The sequence below is a fragment of the Ailuropoda melanoleuca genome, chromosome 1, assembly GCF_002007445.2.
Source record: "Ailuropoda melanoleuca isolate Jingjing chromosome 1, ASM200744v2, whole genome shotgun sequence".
In the NCBI taxonomy this organism is placed as follows: domain Eukaryota; kingdom Metazoa; phylum Chordata; class Mammalia; order Carnivora; family Ursidae; genus Ailuropoda; species Ailuropoda melanoleuca.
The window spans coordinates 32,756,437-32,763,409 of record NC_048218.1 but is presented as its reverse complement, the minus strand read 5'-3'; the positions used below and the strand labels follow the sequence as shown (position 1 = coordinate 32,763,409).

At 32.0% G+C, this 6,973-nt stretch overlaps 1 protein-coding gene across 1 annotated transcript in view; it reads left to right on the top strand.

The window, feature by feature from the left end:
* GBE1 (1,4-alpha-glucan branching enzyme 1) overlaps positions 1–6,973 on the top strand; it is a 276,317-nt gene that overhangs the window by 192,085 nt on the left and 77,259 nt on the right. The gene's annotated exons all lie outside the window — the stretch shown is intronic.

The following is a 6,973-nucleotide window of genomic DNA, read 5'->3' as shown; positions in this document are numbered from 1 at the left end:
TTTTTTTCTATTCAAATATAGCATACAGTGTTAGTTTCAAGTATACAAAATAAAGATTCCACCATTCTGTACATTACTCATTGCTTATCACAATAAGTGTATACTTAATCCCCTTCACCAATTTCACCCATCTCCACACCCACCTCCCCTCTGGCAACCATCAGTTTGTTCTGTATATTTAAGAGTCTGGTTTTTCGTTTGTCTCTTCTTTCTTTGCTCACTTGATTTGTTTCTTAAATTGCACATATGAGTGAAGTCATATGGTATTTACCTTTCTCTGACTGACTTATTTCACTTAGCATTATACTCTTTAGACCCATCCATGTTGTTACACATGGCAAGATGTCATTCTTTTTTATGGCTGAGTAATATTCCATTATATATGTGTGTGTGTATATATATACACACACATATACATATATATAATCACAACTTCTTTATCTATTCGTCTCTGGATGGACAACTGGGTTGCTTCCATATCTTGGTTATTACAAATAATGCTGCAATAAACATAGGGGTGCATGTATCTTTTTGAATTAGTGTTCTTTGGGTATTCTTTGGGTAAATACCTATTTGTGGAATTGCTGGATCATATGGTAGTTCTATTTTTAATTTTGGAGGGGTCCTCCATACTCTTTTCCACAGTGGCTGCACCAATTTATATTCCTACCAACAGTGTACAAAGTTTCCTTTTTCTCCACCACTTGCTAACACTTGTTATTTCTTGTGTTTTTTTATTTTAGCCATTCTGAGGGGTAAGAGGTGATATCTCATTGTGGTTTTGATTGGTATTTCCTTGATGATTAGTGAGGTTGACCATCTTTTCATGTGTCTGCTGGCTGTCAGTATGTTTTCTTCGAAATAATATTTATTCATATCCTCAGCCCATTTTTAATTGGATTATTTGGTTTTTTGATGTTGAGCTGTATAAGTTCTTTATATATTTTGGATATTAACTTCTTATCAGATACATCATTTGCATATATCTTCTCCCATTCAATAGGTTGCCTTTTTGTTTTGTTAATGATTTCCTTCACTGTGCAAAAGCCTTTTATTTTGGCAGAGCCCCAGTAGTTTAATTTTGCTTTTGTTTCCCTTGCCAAAGAAGACCTATCTAGAAAAATGTCTGGGTGATGTCAAAGAGATTACTGCCTATGTTTTCTTCTAGAAATTTTATGGCTTCACGTCTCACATTTAACTTTAATCTATTTTGAGTCTATTTTTGTGTATGGTCTAAGAAAGGGGTCCAGTTTCATTTTTTGCATATAGCTGTCCAGTTTTACCAGCACCATTTGTTAAAGAGGCTATCTTTTTCCCACTGTATATTCTTGCCTTCTTTGTCATAGATTAATTGACCATAAAAGTGTGGGTTTATTTTTGGGCTCTGTATTCTCTTCCATTGATCTATGTGTCTATTTTTGTGCCAGTACTATTGTGTTTTAATTACTACAGCTTTGTGCTAGATCTGGAAATGTGAGATCATGATACCTCCAGTTTTGTTTTCCTTTTTCAAGATTGCTTTGGCCATATGGGGTATTTCGTGGTTTTGTGCAAATTTAGGATTTATGTTCTAGTTCTGTGAAAACTGCTGTTGATATTTTGATAGGAATTTCTTTGAATCTGTAGATAGCTTTGGACAGTATAGACATTTTCACAATACTGGTTCTACCAGTTAATCAGCATGAAATAGCTTTCACTTTGTTTGTATCATCTTTAATTTCTCCCATCAGTGTTTTCTAGCTTTCAGAGTACAGGTATTTCACCTCCTTGATCAAGTTCATTCCTAGGTATTTTATTCTTGTTGGTGCAACAGTAAATGGGATTGTTTTCTTAATTTCTCTGTTACTTCATATTAGTGTATAGAAACTCAACAGATTTCTGCATATTAGTTTTGTATCTTGCAGTTTTACTAAATCCATGTATCAGTTCTAATAGTTTTTGGTAGAATCTTTAGGATTTTCTGTATATAGTATCATGTAATCTGCAAATAGTGAAAATGATGAAAAACTGAGAGCTTTTCCTGTAAGAACAGGAACTAGACAAGGATGTCTGCTCTCACCAGTTTTATTCAACACAGTACTGGAAGTCCTAGCCAAAGAAACAAAATGTTTGTAAGCTAACCATTTATCAAAGCACCCATAGGATGTGAACGTGGCAGCAATTATAATGAGAAATAAATAACAAAAAAAAAAGAGAGAGAGAGAGAGAGAATCTTTGTGAATGTGTAGGTCTCTTTGCATATTAAACACTGATGAAAATGTGTATATTTTAAGTATAGACGTTCACAATTAAAATTAAATTAGAAATTAATTTGTAATTAAAAACATTGATCAGAGATCTTCAGTTTAAAAATTGTTCAAAGAAGTGGGATCACAGAATCCTAATTCCTCAGTAGATAATATGGTGAATAATTATTATTTTTTAATGGCCAAATATTTACCAGCAACAACAAATCTGAAAAAGGGACATAACTATAACTCTTGAAAAGCGGCTGCCAGGGAAAGAAGCTATATTCAAAGCATCCTGCAATCTGCTCTTAATCATGGTGCTGCCCACATGAAATGTCCCTAGGAAAGACGTTGTGTCTATAAAACATGACAGGTTGCACTGGTATCCTCCAGTTTGGAGAGAAACTGACTGAAGGGATGAAGAAGGGAAGCATGGCAAAGGTCAAGAAAGAGCCTCTCCTAGATTACAATACCTGTATTCCCCTGTAGAACTTCTCTCTGCTGAGGGCTTGGTATTTTCCAAGGAATTGTGGAGTTAGGGAAATGAACTGAAAAAAAAAAAAAAAGATAAAGCAATTAACATCAAAACACTAAGTGTTCAATTTATAAAAATTGAGTGAGAAAGAGAAGTTCAGCAGGTGACAGAAAGAAAAAGCAATTTACCTGTGTGGATGGAAACAGTGGCTGAACTCATACTTTTCTGTTGCCAACAGCATTGTCTAAAAAATTCTTAGGGAAACAAAATTTGACTCAAGAATTTGATAATTGAATTGCCATTCAGGTATTTAATTGAAAGAGCTTGAGGAATAAAACTTCCATAATTATATTTGAAAATATCATTTAGTGATGGGATCTAGCAAACTGAAAAAAAAAGTGAGTCAAAATAAAAAGCTTGATATAGGGAAGCAGAGGGAAAAGGCACGTGTTGGACACTAATTTGATTTAATTGCAAATGAATAAACAATTCAAGGAATCAGAAGTAAGTGCTATGTACCATAAGCAATCAAAATTAGGATGTGGGGAAGAGAAGGTAGAAGAAAATTGGAGGATATTAAAATCTTTTGTCTCAGGAACTCTGTATTGTGTAAAATGGAGCACATATTTAAAATAATATAAACACTGTGTCTCAATGTTATGATGGTTTTCATATTTGCTTTTCTTTACTTCAAAGGGTTCTAATAGGAACTAACTAACATTAACACCTCTTGACATGAGAAAAAAATGTAAACATTGAAATCTAGAATTTGGTATCATTTCATTTTTTTGCTTTAAAATTATGTTAAAATTAATTAAAATTTTCAATTAAAGTACTTTGTTTGCTTTTGAAAAACAAAAATTAAATTGCAGGGTTGTCTGAATTCCAAATGTTTGCTATGGAGTACTTTTCTCAGGTAGAACATATATTTGCTGATGATAATATTACATGATATTGAGGCTCATTACACTTTGCTATGATAACAAAACTGTTCTCAATAAACTAATTGGTGGGGGCATTTGTGCTAAGTTAAGGCTTGCTTGTTAACATCCATATTGATTTTCTGTTCCCTAGGTCAAGGTTTTTCAGGTGATTACCATGAATATTTTGGACTTCAGGTAGATGAAGATGCCTTGATTTATCTCATGTTGGCAAATCATTTGATTCACACGTTGTATCCAGATTCCATAACAGTAGCTGAGGTAAAGCCATGATGATCTCTACCCTCTGACCCCCTTTAATATAGAACATTTTGTCAGCATACAATATTTGAATGATGAATCTCATGATGTCAATAATTGCTTAACTGAAATTATACCCTGACTCTAGAGCAGCTATCTTGTATGGGTGGCACATTATTTAGAATGCAGTGTTTTCTTATTTAGAGAATAGTGTGCACTAATTACTTGTCATCATTCCATTGTTACAAAAGAAAATGCCAGTGGTTAGAAAGTAAAATATCCTAATCAGCGGACAGGTCCTTCCGCCGTGAGACCTTCACCGGACAAAAGAATTGAATATTAATGTGTGTCTGTTTTTTTATTTATTTATTTTTTCTTTTCTGGTTTAATCATAAGAGATGGCATGGCTCACTGCCTGCGAGCTTCTCTGAAGTCTCTCTTGTTCAGATACGATTACCTTTCTTGTTTACGTTATTGCTCTTGGATTGCCAAATGTTCACTGGTTATTCATGATTACTGAAGGTTCATGATTAACTGTCCCAAAGCTGCACTGTAATGATATAATTCGGTATATGCATAATTGACAATTCCCCCCTTGGTGATAAATGTGATAAATTAAGAAGTTTGTTAAATGCTTATGCTAATTTAGATTTAGTTCTAAAATCCCTCTGGTTTTCTGAGTCCTCTTACTAGAAATTATTATTAAAATTGAATTTGGTATGTTAAAACTGTTCTGTACAAAGTGTAGTGGCTGGCATATGAAAATAGCAAGAATATCGTTAAAAGAGTCAGAGTTCAGTTGTATTGGCGCATTGGTGGCATTTAGTTCATGGGAATGAAATGCAGTAGTGACGGTCTCCTTCCTGTGGTATTTATTATTATAGACTTTTTACTATCCATCTTTTATCAAAACCCTGAATCTTCAACTAGATGGAATGATTTCCTTGTTTATCTTTGAATAGAGAACAGCTCCTTTCTTTAGACATTTTGTCTTCTAAATATATTCTGGGAACAGAGCAATGGACCCTTAATTTCTGGAATAAATAGTTATACAGATTTTTTAAAAACACAATTATAATAATATTTTGATAAACCTATATTATTCTACACTGTCTTCCTGCCTACATTTGGTCATACCTTATAAATCTTGCTAATACTTGTGCTAATTACTTTATGTGCCAAGTATCTTTTAATGTCAGAGTGTATTTGAAACTTTTATTTTGTCTTTTATATGAATTTATTTTATCTGTCAAAGATCAAAAAACTATGTCAGTTATATTTATGACAATTCAAAGCAGAAACAGTATAAATGAAAAGTTACTACAAACAATTAATGATAGTACAAATCAAAAGTGGGTACTGGAAAAAAAGAAGCAATTATTTAATACATGAAACTTAAAATTGTTACATTGATCTTTCCGTTCGTTTCAAGTAAAATAGTTTCATCATCTAGGGAGCCCTTGTCTGATTATCAGTGTTTCTACCAATGAAACTTTGAGACTTTAGCCTACTTTATATTACTTGGTTTTAGATTTTTTTTAACAAGATGTGTCTTCAATTTATTCTACTTAAATTGAAAACTACTTCAATTTCAGTACCTCACTTTTCTGTCTAGTGGGAGTCTCTTCAAAATGTGAAATTGATCCTCATGAACTTTTTTTTTAAGAAAAGAATGTGATGTAACAAATAAGCAATGTAATTTATATAAAGTCCTATAGTAGAAATTTAAATTTATTTATAATGGCAGTTACTAAAATTGAAGACTTTTTTTCCTAGAATATATCTACCATTTCCCATGGTTCTATTTGCAATATTAATTAAAAGTATTTTTTGACTGAGGTTTTCTCCCCCTTTTGGAATAGTCATAAGATATCCTTAGATATTAAAAAATAAAACTACTTAAACTTTATTTGGAACACATGATCATTTTTATATGGTCGGTATCAACTTTTTTATATTTAAAGTATATTTATTTTAGTGGCCTTTATGTTTACCTTTTTTTTTTCCTTTTAAGATTTTTAAAAAGATAGTCATTAACTCTTCTTTCAAAGGAGAGTACAAATATCTCATATGCATTAATGGAGTAGCTTTCTAGGATTTGGAGTTAGAAGTCAAGACCAATTGGTGTCCAGATATTTTTCTTAGCATATTCTATTTCTTATCAAATATGCACCTTAATGTTTCTTGAGAGTAATTATCTTGATCTTTAATACCAACCTATCACTAGTCTTAGGAAAACTCTTAGTCTCATGAAAACATTTCTGGGGAAGGCATTTTATCTATAATTCCAGTGTGTAACATGAGTGCCTGGTATTTAATACATATTCAGCCAATGTTTATAAGGAACCAAAATAAATGCCTACTATAATAGTGAAAATATGACATATTACAAGATATAACTTCTTTAAAAATTTTTTCTGATAAATATTCATCCTTTTCACTTTTTTGGTCCTTTTTTCAGTTTTAAACTATGAAGTACTATGAGAAATAAGATATTATTGACAAATACTTCATTTTCTTACAGACATATTCCACTATGTACTATATTTAACTGTATCTCTCTTTCATTAGAAAACAATTAATAAATTATTTTTGAAGTCCAAAGAGGTCATATATTTCTTTTTTACCAGCTTTTCTGTTTGAAGAGTTTGGGGATGGTGTAGTATATGAAGAATCATTTGAGTTCAGTTTCAGAGAGTTCAGAGTGTATGATAGTCTTTTATAGAAAGTAAGGATAATAATACAAGGAAGAGTTTGGGCAGTGACACACACAGAAGAGTTTGTGACAAGCACAGGGAAGAATAAATATTTCAAAGTGAATGATGTGTTCAGTACTTGAAATATAATAGTAGAAATTATGGTGGAAAGCCATAGGTCTCTCCATTGTGCTTTCTATGTACTTCAGTTAACAATTATAACAACTACGTGACATTATCATTTCATGATAAGTGTGTATATGTTTATTTAGGTTCTAGTTTATAAATCCTGAAGGTGAAATATTATGTCTTATTTACCTTTAAATTCCTGACAGTGCCTTTATTCATTCACTCACAAAATTGTGTTGAGTTCCTGCTTTATGCCAGGTACTC